This window comes from Cupressus sempervirens, chromosome 3, assembly GCF_028749045.1.
Source record: "Cupressus sempervirens isolate cs-2001-9-10 chromosome 3, ASM2874904v1, whole genome shotgun sequence".
Lineage (NCBI taxonomy): Eukaryota > Viridiplantae > Streptophyta > Pinopsida > Cupressales > Cupressaceae > Cupressus > Cupressus sempervirens.
In genome coordinates, this window is record NC_143120.1 from 680,861,153 (window position 1) to 680,881,654 (window position 20,502).

Here is a 20,502-nt window from a genome sequence, read left to right on the forward strand (position 1 = left end):
TGAAATTTGATAGTTTTATTCATGAGCATGGATATAATAGGTGTCATTTAGATTACTGTGTTTATTTTAAGAGGTTGGATGATGATAGCTACATTATTTTATGTTTATATGTTGATGATATGCTTGTAGTTGGGTCTAACATGGATCATATTAAGGGGCTGAAACGCCAATTAGCACATGCATTTGCTATGAAGGATTTGGGGGCAGCAAAACAAATCCTTGGTATGAAGATTTGCAGAGATAGGAAGAACATAACATTGATGCTATCTCAAGCTGATTATGTTGAGAAGGTGTTGCAACGTTTCTCTATGGAGAATGCTAAAGCTTTCAGCACACCTTTACCTGGTCATTTGAAATTGACTAAGGAGATGTGTCCCAAGACACAGGAAGAGGAGGATAAGATGTCCAAGGTACCCTATGCTTCAGCTGTAGGAAGTTTGATGTATGCTATGGTATGCACTAGGCCAGATATTGCACATGCAGTGGGAGTCATTAGTAGGTATATGAGTCATCCAGGTTTTGAGCATTGGAATGCTGTCAAGTGGATTCTCAGATATTTGAGAGGAACATCCAATAAGTGTTTACACTTTGGGGGCTCTACTACTGATTTACAGGGCTATATTGACTCAGATTTGGCTGGGGATATTGATACCAGGCGGAGTACTACAGGTTATGTCTTTACTGTTGGTGGGGCAGCCATGAGCTAGGTTTCTAGGCTACAGAAGATTAACGCTCTCTCCACTACAGAGGCAGAGTATGTTGCTGCTACAGAGGCAGCCAAAGAGATGATATGGCTTCAGTTCTTCTTGGAAGAATTGGGACATCCTCAGAAGGATAATTATTTGTTCATAGATAGTTAGAGTGCCATTCATCTTGCTAAGAATTCAGCTTTGCATTCTAAGACCAAACACATACAGTTGCGGTACCATTTCATTCGGTCAGTTTTGGAGGATGGACAGTTAAAGCTGGAGAAGATACATACCAATGAAAATCCAGCAGATATGTTGACAAAGGTTGTTACAAGGGAGAAGCTAAACTCCTCTTCAGCTTCAGTTGGTCTTTTAGACTAAATGTGAATAAAAGAACAGCAGAGTCCAGGGTGGTTTGATCCAGTGGGAGCCCCATGCGATAGTTGTATTGCTACAGGATCAGTCTCCAAGTGGGAGATTGTTAGATTATGGTGACTGATCAGGAAAGTACTGTACATACTTCATAAATAGTACTGTACATACATGGTAGCCGACATATTATGGCCGACATATGGCCGACATGTTATAACCCTAAAGCGGTTTAATACTTGTATAAAAAGGGCTTAGGGTTGGGTATTTTATATATGTGGTGATACGAAATTGGTTCTTGCGGCGGTATTGAGCTGTAAGGGATTAGGGATTGTAATTAGGTTGTAATCATTGGATTGTAATAAGATCAGACTTGCTGTTTGGTGGACGTAGCCCAGGGATTGGGTGAACCACGTTAAATCTTGGTGCCTTGTGTTCATTTCTGTGTGTTCTATTATTTTTGTTATTGGTTATATTTGCATGTAGTTTTTTATTTCTGTCCGTGGTTTATCCTAACAAAGATGATCAAGAATAAATTGCTACTTTGGTAATAGTTTTGAAGCAAAAGAAAAAATATATTAGGAAATTGAGGAGCCTAAAAGGGTAGTGATTGATAAAGGAATGGACATAGAACTATATCTCAAAATAAAAATTAAAAATTAGGGAGATATCCTTGGTATATTAGTTTGAGTTTCACTTGGTTTCGAGAATACTTTAATATTCTCTACTTAACAAGGCCAACCACATGAAGGTGGAAGCTCATCTAGCCTCACCCCCCTTCCCCTAATTTTAAATCTAAATTCTCCATTATCATCTAATTACATACTTCATTCATTCATGCATCCATTTATGAACTATAACATTCAATCAATACAATCACATAACATTCATTAATATGATATAAAATTTATTAATACACAATACTAATCAAGACTTCATTAACACATAACAATGTTCATTAAAATGAAATAAAAATCAATATTAATCAATATTAATGCATAACATTCATAGATAATTACTTAAAACAACATTCTTTCATTATCCAACAAAGTTTATCAAAGAGCATTTAAAAAAATCATTTCTTATTTTTGTTTTTCTTAACTCTCTTAAGAAAAAGGCTGATAGGAGCATCAATATCTTCCTCATTCTCTTCTCTTGTGGCACATGTAATGCCAAATTATGATGCCTCCTCCTATTTCGAGGAGTAGGAGGCTACTACACTAAAGGGGGCTCTGTTGCAAGAACAAGTAAATAGGTTAAATTGGCATATTCTTTTTCTTTCCTTTTTAACTGTTACAAGTATTTAATTATGATATTGCTATCAGGATTTTATTGTGTGATTTTTGAGTCAAACTCATTGACCAATATTTTAAGAATAGTGATTCAATATGAATCCATCTCTCATGAGAATAAATGGAACACTTAGCACTCATTGAATATAGGTGATGCTCACAGGGGTGAAGCACGGGGACTTCCCTGGAGGTCACCCATCCCAGTACTATGCTAGCCTAAGTGCTCTTAACTACAAAGTTTCCTCCATGGTTAAACCAAAAGCTTGCAACCCCAATTTTAAAACCTTCACCAAGTGTTGTGCCTTATGAAACATTCATTATAAAACCCCTTAAGCTCATTAATTGATAAGTAAGAGATAATTTCCATAGCAAGTCAAGTTGTGATATTGCTATCAGGATTTGATTGTGTGATTTTTGAGTCAAACTCAGTGACCCATGTTTCATGAGTAGTGATTCAACATGAATTCATCTCTAATGAGAATAAATGGAACACTTAACACTCATTGGATATAGGTGATGCTGATAGGGGTGAAGCATCGGGACTTCTCAAGAGGTCACCCATCCTGGTACTACTCCAACCTAAGCATGCTTAACTACAAAGTTTCCTCCATGTTTAAACCCAAAGATTTCAACCCAATTTTCAAAACCTTTACCAACCATTCATTGGAAAGCCTCTTAAGCTCATCAATCAATAAGTAGGAGATAATTTCCACAACAAGTCAAATTGTGATATTGCTACCAGGATTTAACTATGTGATTTTTGAGTCAAAATAATTGACCCATGTTTCATGAGTAGTGATTCAAACTGAATCTATATCTCATGAGAATAAATGGAACACTTAGAACTCATTTGATATAAGTGATTCTCATAGGGGTGAAGCACTAGGACTTCTCGGGAGGTCACCCATCCCAGTACTATAGCCTGAGTGCACTTAACTGTGGAGTTTCCTCTAGGGCTAAACCAAAAGCTTGCAACCCCATTCACAAAACCTTCACCAAGTATTGTTCCTTATGAAACATTCATTAGAAATCCCCTTAATCTCATCAATTGATAAGTAGGAGATAATTTCCACCACAAGTCCAATTGTGATATTTCTATCAGGATTTAACTATGTGATTTTTGAGTCAAACTCATTGAACCATGTTTCATGATTATTTATTAAAAATGAATCCATCTCTCTTTAGAATAAATGTAACACTTAGCACTCATTGGATATAGGTGATACTCACAATGTGCTCAAGTTGGAGTAGTATTGGGATGGGTGACCTCCTGGGAAGTCACAGTGCTTCATCCCTACGAGCATCACCTATATCTAATGAGAGCTAGGTGTTCCATTTATTCTCATGAGAGATGTATTTATGTTGAATCACTACTCATGAAACATGGGTCAATGAGTTTGACTCAAAAATCACCTAGTTAAATCTTGATAGCAATATCACAATTTGATTTGTTGTGGAAATTATCTCCTACTTATCAATATTTAATTAACCAGTAAAATATAACATGCATTTTTCTTACCAGACAATGCCACATCATGTACATTAACATTTTGATCTGCCACCATGTCAACATGCTAAACACTTGGAACATGCTCCACTCCTTCACCATGATGTTCAACATGCTCTAAAATATTCAAAAAAAGGTTACACATCAAATTGTAATTGGAGATGTTAAAATGTATTCACTATTGTATAATTTATTTCCAATAGAAAATTAATACCTCCACCACTATGATGCACATAATGGCCTTCATCACATGCAGACTTTGTGATAGGATATTAAGGCTACAGTGAATTGTTATGCACATTGTTATGTAGTCAATTTATGTTCGAAACTAACACCAAAAAATAAATTTCTCAACTATTCAATTTGATCTACTTTTCATTTGACCAATTTACCTATGTCTCATTTGGTGCACTAGATTCTTGGGTATGGCTTTCAGATTCTTGGTGTAGGTGTGCAACCATGACTTTATAGCCTTCTTTCAAGGAAATTTATCATTGTATTCATCCATGTCATCATCATCACCACCATCATCAAACTCATCACTTTGATAATCATCATCACCACCACGATCTTCATCGCCCTCATCATCATCTTCATCACCATTAGCACAACCATAATCATCATGACCATCATTGCCTTGATCATCACCATCTTCATTGGGATGATGATGATGATGATGATCATCATCATCAGCATAATCGTCAACATCACCAAAATCATCATCTTCCTTTTCTTCATCATTGTGTAATAGTTTTTCATAATCATCATTTACTTCATCTTTTGATTCTTCAGTATCTTCTTCTTCCATCATATTATACTTTATTAGCCTTCCACTTGATCATGTCTAACAATAAATGACGAACCAGGTTTGTGTGGAATGCCAAAGCAAAACACTTGCTTGCATTGGCTTGGAAGAACATAGGGCTATACTCCAACTAGCTTAAATGACCTTGTATTAATCATTGTAAATCCACTATCATTTTCAATAACATTTCTATCAAGATCATTTCAATTTAGTTGTGGCCTATACCATTTGATGAAAAATAGAACTAATTTGAATGAGTTAAAGTTGCATTCAATTATATCATCCAAAATGCCATAATATCAATTTTCAAATTATTGAGGATGTATGTCATTTCTAGACAAAATATTGGTGACCTCGAAGATTGCACTTATCCCAAAATCATAAGTTTTCTTCATTTCATCTGACCTTTTTTATGCAAAATTTACAGCGATGGTAGTACATAGCTTTGTAGTGTTTGATCTAAAATTATTCAAACATGTCAAGATTATTTGCATCGATCTATGAGTTGATATTAAATTGATAGGTCATGATTAGTAATATTCTATGTACCTTTCTATCTCTTAAGCCATATGCTAGATCAAGTACCATTCGTGTAACATTGATATCTCTATTACAATGAGCTTCTTTAACCAATGATCCAACACCATCCCATGTTAATGGGTGACCATTTTCTTGAGACTATTGAACCCATACCATCATCCAATCAAAGATTGTTTGCAATATACAAGGGTAGTGCATCCCACTCATGACCAACTATAAAGAAAACAAGTAGACTAGTTAGAAAAAGCTTATATTGATGATGGATAAGAATTAATTAACTACAAAAAATAGCTTATAATTACCTCTCACTCTTCTCAATCTACCTTTCCTCATTAGGTACTCTCTTTTGAATTTGTTAATAGATTTGAGATTCCAAATGCAATCTACATATATAATTGCTACAAACTTCGAAAGATATTCACTAATGTACACCACAGTTTGGTATACTATATATCCCTCTACCATAGAACCCTTAGGACATTTTTCAAACCAATCCTTTCATAAATTTCAACTGCCTCTCAACCATCCACATTGACCTAGTTTGTACATTTTCACATAATTTAATCTCCTCAACTAGATTTATGAGGTAGTTTTCTTGAGCATTGAAAAAAGTTGAAGGTAGACACTTTTGCATTTCACACATAAGCTATGGAATTTTTCTCTTCCAATATTTTATATCCTTTTTATCAATTTATTTAGATGATAACCACCTAAAAGAGATTCAACATGCAAGGACATATAAATGAGATTTCATAAATATAATATAATATATGTACAAAAAATATAAGAAATAATACTTCTAACCTCATATATTTTCCAAGATCTTATATAACTTGTTTAATACTATTGTCAAACTGGTGTGGGAGGGATAGAGGTAGGACATACTGCAATCATTAAACAATGATCATTTCAATATATAATGAAATAATATAATAAGTAGTCCATACAATTTCATAAATATATTGTAAATAAAGAACATGACTTATCTTGATGAAGGTATGTCAAACATACATTTTCAACCTTGGTCCAAAATCACCTTTCTTTGATATAAGAGTGCTTATATTTGCAACAAATCCCGTGGGAAATTTGTTATTTTTATGATTTCTTTTAATGCATCACTTTGTTGCTCTATTAATAACCAAGAAAGGGCACTCATATTTATGTTGTCTCCATTGCTATTTGATTCAATGAAATATTTTAGTGCATGATTGGATTCATGAACATCAGTACAAATTTTGGTAATTTTTTCTCTATCATGTCTTCCATCCAATATTTTCCATAGTGTCTATGTTACGTTCTTTCCAATATGCATAGCATCAAAGAAATGCACAATTAGGAGATCCTTGTAGTATGGTAACCTACTAAATTGAGTAGGATAACTTTTTATTCTTCTAGAAAGTTGGTCATTGATGCCTTGATGACCTTCACAAGCATCAATTACATCATTACTAAATAAAAGATAATATCAAAATATAAATTTCAAACTTTAGACCAAAAACTAGACATTACCTCAATGATTTAGTTGAGCATATTGTAACTTCCATAGATGAGGTGTCACTCTCTATGGCCTTGGTGTTGTCTCTTCTTTCCCATTAAAAAGATGTTTTTCAATAATTTGATACTTGTGATTATTGTGGAGAAAGTGCCTAAACTCATCAAACACCTGCTTTCATAAACTTTTTGCATGACAAGATTTCATCTTCAAACCACAAACTAGACATGCAAATTTTCCCTTTGTATCAAGACCTAAAAGATCATGTGCAATTACCATGCACAACTTAAGAATACAACAATAATGTGTAAGTAGTATAATAGACCAAAAATACGCGACCTTAACAATATAACATACTATAAAAATGAGTTAGCCCAGGAGCATAATGTATTGTCCATCCAAGCATTGCATGGAATTGAAATTATCTTTGTCCTATTGGTCTAAATATGTAATACATAGTGACCCCATTCCATAACTTCAACAACTTGTCAATAAGGGGCTCAATATACACATTCATATCTTTAACTTGGTATTTAACTAGTAATTAAATGAATAAAAACACTACATAATTATTATGATGATTTTGATGCACTATTTATAAATTAGTTTAGATAACTATTAAATGAAGAAATACCTGGTACAATCATTGACAACATTATGTGCTCTCGCTTTATGGACATCCAAGGAGGAATGCTATTGTTAATAACAAAAATAGGCTACACTAAGTAAACATATCTCATATCTTCAAATGGATTAACACCATCCACTACCAATGAAAGCTTGAGATTATGAGGTTCTTCTTTAACGTGTGACCATGTCTCTTCTATCTCTTTAAATTGAGAACCATCTGTAGGCATTCACATAATTTCATCTTGACTTCTATTGTATGCATTGTAATCTATAAATTGTACTAAGCTAGTGCACCTAAATAATCGTTGAAGACATGGAATAATGGGAATGTACTGAAGAACCTTGTGAGGCACCTTTTTTGTTATTTGATCTGATTGATATCTACTAATATGAAAATCAAGACATTTTGTTGCAAATTCATGTTGTTTATGATATTGAATGTGATCATTGGGACATGCATGTATTGTTTGATACTTCATTCCAATTTGATTCATAATGAGAGATAATTCTCAGTACAAACAAGGTAGAATGTTTGATAGTGGTAACAAAAACTCACCTATCAACCTACAAAAAAAAATATGAATTGTTAGTACAATGAATAGTAATGGTATGCTAACATTAAAGATAACAAAAATGACATACCTTAGCATACGTGACATTGCTACATTAGATAAACTATTCATAACCTTCAAGTTCACCAACAACACTATAGTAGAGATAAGAGTTGTTTGGGATCCTTCGTATAGGGGCTCATATTCCTTCTCAAGTATAGGCATATCAAGACCATCATCATCATCATTATTAGATGTTCTAGTAACATCATCATGAGCATCTTCATCAGCTACACCAATACCATATTCTTCAATCATGTCCTTTGGCACATTATCATCTTCTTCCATGGGAGTTTTATCCTTAGCTTGGATATTCACACCTCCATGTTCCTCTAGTAGGAAATCCACATTCAACAATCAACAAAAATTGTGGCCCCCTTCAATGTGACCATGTTGCCTACAATGACTTTGGGCTGTTGTGATCATAATTCTTTGATTCTTTAAGGCCTTACCTTTTTTACAAGGACAATTACATTTATCAACTTTTCTTTGAAATTGAAACCACAATGTAGCCATTGTCTCATTATTTTATTTTGAGTTCATATTGTTAGGCATGGTCTTTCTTTATAGAAAAAATATATCTGCAAAAATATTGGACATGTTGTACTTAATGTTTATATCTACACATATCGTTTTGAAAGAAAAATTTGGTGTAACTAATGTGTATATATGCAAAAATATTGGACATGTTGTACTTAATGTTTATATCTGCACATATGGTTTTGAAAGAAAAAGTTGGTGTAATTAATGTGTATATCTACAAAAATATTGAACATGTTTTACTTAATGTTTATATTTACACATATGGTTTTGAAAGAAAAAGTTGGTGTAATTAGCGTGTATATCTACACAAATGTTGTTGTACTTAATGTTTATATCTACACATATGGTTATGAAAGAAAAAGTTGGTGTAATTAATGTGTATATCTATTAAAATATTGGACATGTTGTACTTAATTTTTATATCTACACATATGGTTTTGAAAGAAAAAATTTGTGTACTTAATGTGTATATCTACAAAAATATTGGACATGTTGTATTTAATGTTTATATTCACACATATAGTTTTGAAAGAAAAATTTGGTCACCTTGCTCAAATTCACCTATATTATAATATCAACAACTTTCATTGAGCCTTTTCATTACTCTTGGTTTGTCATGAGTTGGGGTTGTTTAATAAGGCAAGTTTGTATTCAGTGTAGAGTATGCACATATCAAAGTTGTGACTATTTATTTCAGTAGTTCGATATGATTCATTTAGGCAGTTGTTTGGATTTACTTGTGTATATGTATAGCTTTGTGTTTAAGCACCTGTAGTTAGACTTTAACCCAAACTATTCTATTGGTCAAATGTGGTGGTATCAAGTTTTTCATAAAATATGGACAAATTAGGTGTTTTCCCCCATGTCTTAGAAAGTGTCTATCATGAAATGCATAAATGTTGTGGTGGTAGTTTTGGGAAATAAACAACTAGGTAATAGTTGATCATGATTGTGAGTCTTATCTTCCACATCTCTTGTGTAGTGCCTGCCCCTAAGTCGCATTTCAGTCATCCTTGCCAAACTCTTTTAGGCCAATTTTATGTTTGATGATTAGTATTATTATTTTAGAGATTATCAGATGTTGTTTTACACTCAGTTTATTATATAATGAGATTACTTGGTACTCTATATTTCATGCATGTATGATGATTATTCAATGTTTCCAGTTATCAATGATGATTAGTTAGATGGTTTATTATCACATGCGCTCTCTTATGGATACTTACCCCATACTGCATGTGTATGGTGTGCGTGTTTGTTTTCTTTATGTATGGTGTTTCTGATGTGGTTAAGGAAGCGAGTCGTAGTCACCTGCTAGTCAGGATCTACACATTGCACCACTTCCTGCCATTGTTTGTTTAGCTTAGAATATTGTGTTTGAACATGCATGGATTTTATGCAGGTTGCAGGTACCAAGTATTGACTTCCCTGAATTGCCAAGATGAGCGTACCCTATCGCATTATCTCAATGGTAAGAGAGGGGAGATAAACTCTTAAGTCCAATTCCTAAACCCTTTAGCCAATTGTCCTAATTGATAATTAAGACAAGTATCTGAGTTAAGTACCCTCCGAATGCATCAAATGATGTTATTTCATGATTATAACCTTTTTTGTTTGATTTAGTATGTATTTTTCTATGATGGATTTTCGTATGTTGCTTTATGAGTCCTTGATGTGTTTTCTATTAATTAAGTCTAATTAAAAAGATTAATTAATGATTGAATTTGATGGAGAATTAATATGATATCTTTAAATATTTAATTAATTGAGAAATTAATTAAATAAAAGAATTAAAATTTAGAGATAAAAGTTTAAGGATAATTTAGAACATGATAATATTTATTTAATTTAATAATAATATATTTAGAGTTCATTTTTAAATAAATGCTAAATATATTGTTATTTAAATTAATTAAATATTTTATCAATTAAGTTTCTAAAACAAATTAAAAGTTGTAAGATAGTAAATTATTAAAAAGATTCTACATTGCATGATGCGTGCATAAGTTTAAAATAAAAGAAAATTAATTAAAAGATAACATAAGTGAATATAATAATGTTATTTTAAAAAGTGTGCATGAGATTAAAGTAATAAGTTAATTAAAATAGAAGTTAAGTGAAAATTGAATAAAGTTATTTGATAATCCATTTAATGTGCATGAAAAGATAAAGGAAAGATTAATAAAAATTTAATATGGAGTTAAGGGTTGTCAGGAAGGAGTTCTCCCGGGTGAACGCACAATCAGTGCCCCGATTTAAGGAAAGAACTCCTTATCACAATTTTGGGGTTCATTTTTGGGGGACACAAATTTGGACGGGGAATTTTGAAGACAGGAATTTTTGGAGACATAAAATTTGAGAGACGAATTTGGATGGGAGCTAGACAAATTTTGGAAGCGGATTTTAGAAGGAGAATCTAGGAAAGATTTTTAGAGAAAAGTTCTTAAAGAGGAGTGAATTCTCTCACAGTTTTTGGGGATTGCGTATTAGCATCAGGCTCAGGTAGGGTCTTGTGTTTTGATCATCGATTAATTACGCAATTATCCTTTCCTGTCTTCTTCGTGCCTGTGGATTTTATATCTAAATTCTCTATGATGAAAGCTTAAATATTTCAATATTGTAAATTATTATATGCTTGTCAATATATTCGGCATACGTAAAAATTAGAAGAGTGATCAAGAATTCTTATTTGATAGATTAAAAAAAAACTGGATTTAATCGGGGAAGGGTTGAATTTTTTAATTTAAATGAAAATTTTAGATTGAAAATTCGAATGATTCAATTTATCTTTCCTATCAGATTAAAATGGCAATTATTATTTTATAATTAAATATACATATAGAAGAGGAATTGTTTTGATTAAAATTTTATTTAAAACATATTATTGAAAATTTGTTTTATTTAAATTTTATAAATGTTTTTTTTTTTAAATAAAAATAAAAATTTAATTTAATAAAATCAATTTAATTGATTTAATATATATATATATATATAAGTTGCTTTTGGGAGAGTACTTGAAACAATTTGATAGAATCTATATATATAATATTATACATTAAATTTGAAAGGTCTTGTTTTGGAAAACTTATGTAAAAAATAATAATAATAATATATTTAAATTTGAATTCATAGCACCCGCCCCACTTTACTTACCTCTCATTGGTCGGTGAGGGGGCCTGCGATCTCAGGGTACATACCTGCGATGCAAGGGTACCATTAAATGGCCGCACGGCTAAGTATTAAGCCGGCGGCCTGCAATTTATTAAATCGCATATGCTTTGTGAAGGATGTTAAAGTTATATATATATTAAATGAAGTTTATTTTAAATTTAATTATTAATAGATTTAATAAAAGTTTTAGTTAATGATTAATAAAAGTTTTAATTGAATATTAATTTAGCTATTATAAATTTAATTAATAGTTATTGATCATATTTATATTAAGATTGTAATATTATTGATAATTAGTATTTTATTAATAATATTTATTTTACTTCATTATTATGTAATAATAATTATATTAATTTTTAGTTAATTTTATTAATTATTAATAACAAATAATTGTTGAGAGATTAATAAAAGTATTTAGTTGGATAATCATTAAATAATTTAATAAAAAAATTGTTAATTAGATTTAATTAATGATGAATATAGTTAAATTAAAATTGTAAGTTATCTTAATATTATTGTTTAGATTGGAACTACTTATTTATTTTGATAAGTAACTTGCATTTAGATCATTTTAGAAAATTGATTTAAAGTCAAGAAGTATAATTCTAGTTTCATTCGAACAAGTAAATGGGTTAACCTGTAGGGTAATCTAGAAATCGTTTGAACTAGAATCATACCTTGAAACTAAAACTGAAATGTTACATTAACTCAATAGTATATTATCAATCAAACCCAAACTATGAAACTATATTGTTATGTTTGTACTGACTATGCTTTGGGGATCCTGGGGTTGTTTAGATGTTGACTAGTTTACGTTGTTACCAGAGGCTCGAAGGTTTTGTGAATGTGATGATATGATGATTTGATCTCGATCTTTTTACCCAACCATGGTAATGTGATGGTATGATCTATGATATGGATGTTTTTACTATTTGTTATTGCTTTCCAGTTTCCTTGTGCAAAGCTGAGGTGTACATGTTTGAGTTACCTGACTTAACCATTTTTGGGTCATCGATCAGTTATATATTTGATTTTCTTTCCAGTCACTTTGAGAGGACTGAAGTGTATGATTTGTTCTTGATGATGTCATGTTGTGACATGTTTGACTTGACCATTTTGGAGTCCTCAATCAGTATTGTGATTTATTATTGAGATTCTTTCTGGTTGCTCATTGGAGAACCATTGGATGCTGTGATTTATCATTGATGCCTTCAGATGCTAATAGAGATCTGTTGTGATCATTATGATTACTATATGATGCTTTCTAGTTTCTCGTGGAGAACTGATGTGACTATTGTGGTTTATCTTTTGATGCTATCCAGTCGCTTGTATAGGACTGAGGTGATTTTGTGTTTTGTGATTTCATGAACCTAGGGTAGGTTATCTATGTGTAGTGTCGGGAAGTGGCTTGCAATGAGGGACAGGAGACCCGAAGTGGCTCTAGGCATGACTCATTGTAAGTTGTTTGTTTTAATAAGTGAAAACATCTCACCTAAATACTGACTTAAATGAACCTAATAATATAACTATATGTTCTCTCCCATGCCTTGAGTGCTAGTACAGACTAGGATGGGGTAGAGAGAATGCTTGGTTACGACCTTGCATTCCGTAGTATGCCTCGTCAGTACGAGAGGATACTAGTGGCCGCAAGATCGCAGGAGACCCGGGATTCCTAAGGGATTGCTCGGGTAACTTCCAACGTGACTTTTGCAATGACACTTTCCTGCTTGCATAGTAGGTTTCCTACGTGTCTTTGTGGTGCCTCTGGGTCTAGATGTCTATCTATGTTGGAACCTTTGAGTTAGTGTACTTTTAGGATTTCCCAGACTTAGAGGGTACTTGTGTTTTGTGTTTTGATACCTTGTTTGGGACTTGAGACTATCTCCTCAGCACAGTGGGAGTGGACCATTTAGGTTCCACGTGGTCAGGTGGTAGTGCTTTTCACTCTTACCATTGAGATCCATCCGTAGTTGCCGTGGCTGGAGCTTTCTTGGTTGGCATTTACCTTCACTATGTTCTTGGTTTATTATGATAGATGGTTAGATTTTATGATAGATGTTTTATCATTATGGATGTATGGATGTATCATGTATGGTGAATGGTTTCATTTATTTTACTATACTTTGTATCATGGATTTGAGGGTGATGTATCTTTATTTTTACATATGTATATTCTTTTAAGCCTTTCATACCCTGTGACATGTATAGTGGATGATTGAGCATTCCGAATTAATTTGCCAAGAGGCATTTGGAACAAATGTATATTATGGACATTGGACTTTATTATTATTCTTTCATGTGGATGTGGTAGTTGTTAGACTTAGAATTAATTAAATTTAAATGTGACTCAACGTTTTGGGATCCTTAAGGAATGTAACCTGTTATGTATGGTTGTTGATGATTACATGTTATTGCTTTCTCTATTATGTGTTTGATGTGTATGTTATACATTCTTACTTTAAAAAAAAAAATGTTTAGCAAACTTAGTAAAACTTTAGGTTAATTCTTTTGGATCCCTTGGTGGGGCGTTACATCTTGAATCCTTAAATAGTTACACATAATAGTTCTCATTAATTTAGCAAGATGCTTGACACCTACTTGTTTGCTAGATATCTCTCATTTTCTTGAAATCTTATGATGGAAATATTCTTTTACCTTTCAGCACAATGTCATAGACCACATTTTGTAATCGATTTTGTTCAAACTTCTATGATTTCTTCATTTTCTAAATTTTCCTTGTCAGAATTGATACCAAAAGACACCTTAATTTTTATCAATCTAATGGTGTTTCTCACTTCAAGGAGAAAATTTAGATTGAGTTTTAGTTGTTTCATAGATTAACTATTCCAATTTCATATGTTTGAACATGAAGATACTCAAACAATAGGAGTTTGCAAGTTCATAGATTTGCAGATGTAAAACAAATTCACAAGTCTTCCTATGGCTATAACTTCCATATCCAATTTAGAATCCATCATAAAGAACCTTTTTCCTAATCTAGTTGTGTCATCACCTATTTGATTTGTTAACACAAAGACATAAATTGTACGAAAAAATAAAGCTCCTAGATTTTGAAACAAAGATATAAGGAAGCAATGTTACTAACCCAAAATAAAGTTTATTTAAATACATATTTGACAAATATGATCAAAATATTTCAATTATGCAGCTCTTTCTTCCATCAAAGATAATGACCCAGCAATAGTGTGAACTTTTAATATTCCGTCGTTACTTTATTATATATTATCTAACATTTTTAGCAAAAAATTAAATAATAAATTGTTTCAACAATTTGAGTCTATTTTTATATTACAATTAAGATTAGATAGCATGACCTAAATGAAAAACAACATATTTAATGTTAGAAAAAAATGACAGAAAAGAAATATATAATATTTATCTTACGAAATGCCATAATTTCATAAATCCAATTGCACTTTGAACTAATACTAATCATATTTTCAAAGCAACAAAACTTGATAAATATGAAAAAAACCTCTAATATTTTAAACCCTTTACAGATGTAGCAACACTTAGATTTCAATAGTTTAGGAAACAATGAAAACACAATGAGAGAAGAGAAAAACCTAATTAGAGCTTAGGAAAAAGCTTAGCCACATGGATACAAATCAAAGTGTTCACCTTCCCATTATCTAAATCTACACAAGTGATAGATCTGATATAGCCATCTAGGTCACAATGCATTCATATTTAGATGGCCACTACTTTCCACACTCATCAAATTTCATTTGAACACATGTTGCACCTCTACAAGGTAAAAAATCTTACCGTTTCCATTCAAATGATACATGCCATCCTTTTTTCCATCTTAAGAAAACAAGTACATTATTTGGTTCTTTAATAAAATTCTTATAGTTATCCCCAAGAATAATACTTGGAATTATAATAATTATCTGATAAGTCTTTCTCCCTAGATCAAATCTTAGGTGCATAACAATTTTATCTTAACATTCTTTCATATAATCTAAAATCTTTCTTATTTTGGTTAGGCTTGCATCTTTAAGATAATGGGTATTCATAGTCAGTGGGTTGATCAATTTAAGAATTACAAGGATAGGAGAAAGAAAAAGATTATTTTCAAAGTATTTCAAATAAACAACCTTGGCTTACACTTGGTATTGGGCTAAGCAAAGAGGATGGCTCATGCTCAAGCAAAGATCCATATGGAAAGGGTAAAGCAATAGCTACATAGAAGAATAGTTGATTTTGGGATTTTGATTATTATAATATATTAGATAGATATGGAGTTATTTGTTTTATTAGATGGAATATAGCCAATTTCTAAAAATAATTTTTTTAATAGCATCAAGTGCAAATCAAAATACAATAATTTATATGATTTTAAAAATATATGTAGTTTGATGGTGAGTTTTATATGATGTGTTAATGGGAAAAAGGATGAAAGCCTATAATATATTAAAATTAAGGGAGTGTACATATTGATAAGAGGACTTAGCTACAAACATGACTTCTCTTCCACTTCCATGCCCATGTTAGGCACAATGATCTCTTGGGAATTATTACCTTCTTCTTTCACAAGATGAGCATCTTCATAGAAGTAGATAACTGTTGCATCACAACCCAATACAACTAGCTCCTAAGGCCATGATGTTTTTACAATTCAACTTGAAGATCTCCTCAAGAAAGGAGTCCATGCACATACCCAAATGTTTGTCTCTCACCTGTAGGTCCTAGCCTTGCACAATTTAGATTGAAGGAGAAAAATCATTCTAAACACATAGAGAGACATGCTTGTGAATAGAAATAGACTAGGTCAGGTCCATTTATACTAGATCAACATGGGGAACAATTGACTTTGAAATAAGATACAACGGGGCATGACACATGAAAATTATCCTTAGTTTTGCTGCAAGAATGCCTGATACATGTCTAACAGTCATCTTTGAAGATTGTACCAAGATTTACATAGAAGATTTGCACATTATAAAAAATCTTGGATTAAGCACTCTATACTTTATTTTCCAATTCTCACAGGCATCAACAACATTCCAAGAAGAGAAAAAAATCCTAGATACTTAAGAAAAATCAATCTCTATATCCATTTTAGTCTTACTCTTGTCTAATTATTGTTGACAAGGGTAGGAACATAGGGTTGATGCTACCCGTGCAAGGAACATCACCCTCTCTTTAATGTGCTCCAAAAAAGAGCACCTACAAGCTATATAGATGCCTAAGCCAAAGACCTCATAATAGACAATTGTAATCCAATATCTATTAAAAAAAATTCATCCATGAAAATTGAACCTTGATCCAACATTACTAACATATTTGATAACCAATTAGCTGCTAAGTTTGCTTCCCTATAGCAATGGGAGATTGAGAATTTAGAAAAATGTGGTAGCAACTTCTAGACCTCCCCTAATACATACTATAACTCACAATCTTTTTTGGCATGACAGCTGATGTTATAATTTGGGAGTCACCTTTTATGAACAATTAGAAATGCCTTGTCCATCTAGAAATGGCCATTGATAGGGCTTCAAATAAATCTCTTGTCTCCCCCATATTATTTGATCCATCCGGGACTGTTGCATAAAGTGCTTTCAAAATTCAACCCATGTAATCCCTCACCAATGTACTTATTTTTTTGGAATCCTTAGTTAGTTCTTTGAATGTATTTGGTATGGATTAAAAACCAATAGAAAGGGTGTTGGTTTCCATAAAACCGGGAATGTAATACATGTTTGGAGGTTGGCATACATCCTTATGGTGTTGAGAAATATTTCCAAAGAGTGGAGTGGCTAAGATATTGAAGGTTGGAAGGTAGCCGCCATATTCAACAAGGAAACCCACATTATCACAAGGGTGGCTTTAGTAAAATAGCATGGTATTTGGGTTATTTTATCTTGAAGAGAAGATTATTAATTATATTCATTATTATTAGGATGTCAATGTAGAAAAATAAATAATCTATTTTGTCTAACTATATTACTATCGATGAAAGAACATCGAATAATGCATAACTTAAATATCTTTAAAGTGAGTGGATAATGATATGATAGAGGCTACATACATTAAACTTAGTTGGATTTTGTAGGCATATTTGTAGAAATGGGAGGACAATATCCTAGAAATATTATTGTGCAATTATTAACAAGCCAACCAATTATAAATGGCATAATATCATTTTGGTGAAACCCTTACCAAATACACATTTAAAAAATAAATTACTTATCGATTTGATGAAACCCTTTCCAAATAAATTATGTAATAAGAAAAGTTACATATTTATACCACTTAGTGATGACAACTCTGTAAGGAAACTCAGGTGTGAAAATAGCTTCCTACACTAATCCCTTAAGGAAAATACTATTCAAATTCTATTTAAATCCTTACAATTTCAGATTTGATATTATGTAAACAACAATATTGCAACCAACCATGAATACAAAAAACATATAGAGAAATAATAACACATAAACACAAAGATATACTAGTGGGTAAAAATCTTTCTATAAAACAACCTCACCCCTCAAAAACCTACACAATGTATTATCTTCAACTTAAAGGTTACAACACACTTATAGTGCAAGCTCTTTCAAGACATGGAAGACTTATCTAGTAGCTACCAACAATACACTACTCACACACTCAACTATCTACAACCCTCAAAGTGCTTATATAATGCACTTTCCATTTTTAGGGTATCTTCCAAAGATAGCTCTTACATTTCATAGGAATTTGCCATAACATTTTAGTCATGATTTTCTTACACAAAATTATATCTTCCAAAGATATCTCTTATGCGTCATAGGAATCTATCATAACCATTTCAGTCATGGTTTCCTTACACACAATTAAATCTTCCGAAGATAGCTCTTATGCATCATAGGAATCTATCATAAGCATTTTAGTCATGATTTCTTTACACACAATTAAATATTCCAAAGATAGCTCTTATGTGTCATAGTAATCCATCATAGGAATCCATCATAATTCAAGATATCAACACATGCAAGTGGAGTGACACATCAACATGACAACTAGACATGTACACTCACACTTAATTACATTATTTGCAAAAAATACATTTACAAAACAATTAATAAGAATAAGGATCATCCAAGGTTGAGACACCTTATTCCTAACAAACTCAAAACCTGTCAAAGGCCTACAATATCAACTCAAACCTATCAAACATCTGCAATGGCAACTCAAACCTATCAAATGTCTGCAATGACAACTCAATCAACCTACAAACCATACGAGAGATGCAAATGTAAATAGAAAAGGCACCTAAGGCAACTCAAAATGCAATAAAAAACACTTTAAGGAGATTTCTTAATGGAAAATGGTTGCTTCTTACCTCAAATGGCTCCCATGCATGCAGAGCTCATTGAACCAACTCCTCCCATGAAAAATAAAATCTTATGCCATTTTCTTTCTTTTTTGTTATTAAACCTAATTTGTTCAAAATTTCAACCAAATCAAGGAAAAAAATAAAAATAAAAAGATTTCATAGGCCACTTTGGCCTTTGGTCGAAAATCTAGGTCAAAAAATTAGTGAAAATGTACTAGTGCCAATTGTTGGAATTATTAGAATAATTGAGAGAGGGAGGGGTGAATAAATTATCCTCAAGTACAAATGTATAAATTAAACATTTAACAACCTTAACCAACTTTTAAAAACTCATAAATTCACTTGTCCAATATAGAAACTCATTAGGAATCCAACTTATTCATCTCACACTTAGCTCTCTGTTTGGTATATGCTTAATAACAAAAATATAATAGTAAATAACATGAAACATAAAAATAACATTCACACATGTATTACATGAGGATTTAATGTGGAAGCCTAATTTGGGGAAAACTACCATTTAACATGCTACCACATTTTACTCTTCGTAAGTGAGCTTGGTTGAGAGCCAACCATGTTAAAGGAACTACAAAATAAACTATTAGGTGTAACTCTTTTTAATGATTTAATCACCCTATTGGGAGTGGCCTTGTTAGAGGACTTTAGAACATTCCACTAGAATGTCATGTTGATTAAAGGATTTATAGAATGACTGTCAGGTCAACCTTGATTAAAGGATTTTACTATCATAATGGTTAGAAAGTAACAACTAGATTGATCCAATAAAATGCAACTCAATTTGAAAATTTAGATCTCCATTCAACTCATCCCTAGTTCATTGACTCGGCTTCATCACATTCTCCATTTCAGATCTTTTGGCAACTCTTCAAGAAAAATCATAATCACTAACTTCTCACTTTTCCTTGATAACTCTAATGTTCACTTGTTCACAAATTTTCCACCAACCAACATTGAAAATTGTCCCACATGTCTCCTTGACTAGATAGGTTAATCCTTTTCTACTTAGACATAATTGTACATCTTAAAGTTTGATCGGATTCATTGAATCTATCTATTATTTTATCCTACTACTTCTTCCTTGAAACTTATGGAAACTTTTCATGAAATCCTTCCCTTAGATCACTTCATAAACTCAATTCATGTATTAAATACTCCATCTCATCAATCCTTATCATTAACACAGTTTGACCAATTCATAAATTGTACTATGCTGACCTCAAATCTTGATTCTTTCAATAACTGTTACTTTGCTGACACTCAACCATCACTAGTTATCTTGGTCTCTACTATTCTGTCTCTCTCAACTTACACTTTCTCGCTCGACTATCTCTATACTCAGACACTGCTTTAGTTTTCCTTCACCTTGTTTGGCCATTACCATCACTCGGCTAATATTTCTTTTATTGGCTATACTTACATTCTTTAATATTTTTCTTCAACTTCTTCATTGACCTAGTAAACTATCACTTAGTCAAGCTTAGTGTTTTACT